A 603-nucleotide genomic window follows, 5' to 3' on the forward strand; every position below is an offset into this window, starting at 1 on the left:
AAGGTGGGGATAGGTGTAATAAAATATGAAAGATGCCACTACATACGGTAGTTTCTTACAAATTTATTTTGAGCCTTACATGATATATCCAGCAACAGTGGATATATTGTTGGAACTCAGAAGAAAGCCCTGCAGTGAAGCTACAGATTCTTAAATCACTGACAGATAGATGTCAATTCAAGCCTTAAGTCTTTCTGTTCTATTTCTATAATGTTTTTGGTGAATTTCACATTCATTTATTTTTCCAACTTATATTTAAGTATCCTTCATAATTTAAAAATTAATTTGAATTGTGCTTGCTCTGGCAGCACACATACGGAAATTGAAACAGTACAGAGCAGATTAGCATGGCCTTTGTGCAAGGATGACACATAAAAATCAATTTGAATAATCATTTATCAATACATTATAAACTCATATATATGTGCATACACACACACACACACACCATGTTTGCCTTGATGGAAGCATATTATTTAAATTATCCCTTTCTTAAAATTTTCACCACATTGTATCTTTTCAAGGATCAAGTCAAATCTTCACGATGAGACGGCAGGATCCGCATCATCATGTATAACCAGAGATGTGAAGAAAGAATGAAAC

General features: G+C 33.3%; 1 non-coding gene across 1 annotated transcript; it reads left to right on the forward strand.

Annotated features, from left to right (window-relative positions):
• Nucleotides 1–292: 292 nt before the first annotated feature.
• LOC113921137 lies at nt 293–399 on the forward strand. The gene has a single exon (XR_003519539.1). It is a non-coding gene; the product is annotated as a U6 spliceosomal RNA (small nuclear RNA).
• Nucleotides 400–603: the final 204 nt, after the last annotated feature.

This window comes from Zalophus californianus, chromosome 3 (genome assembly GCF_009762305.2).
Source record: "Zalophus californianus isolate mZalCal1 chromosome 3, mZalCal1.pri.v2, whole genome shotgun sequence".
NCBI lineage: Eukaryota > Metazoa > Chordata > Mammalia > Carnivora > Otariidae > Zalophus > Zalophus californianus.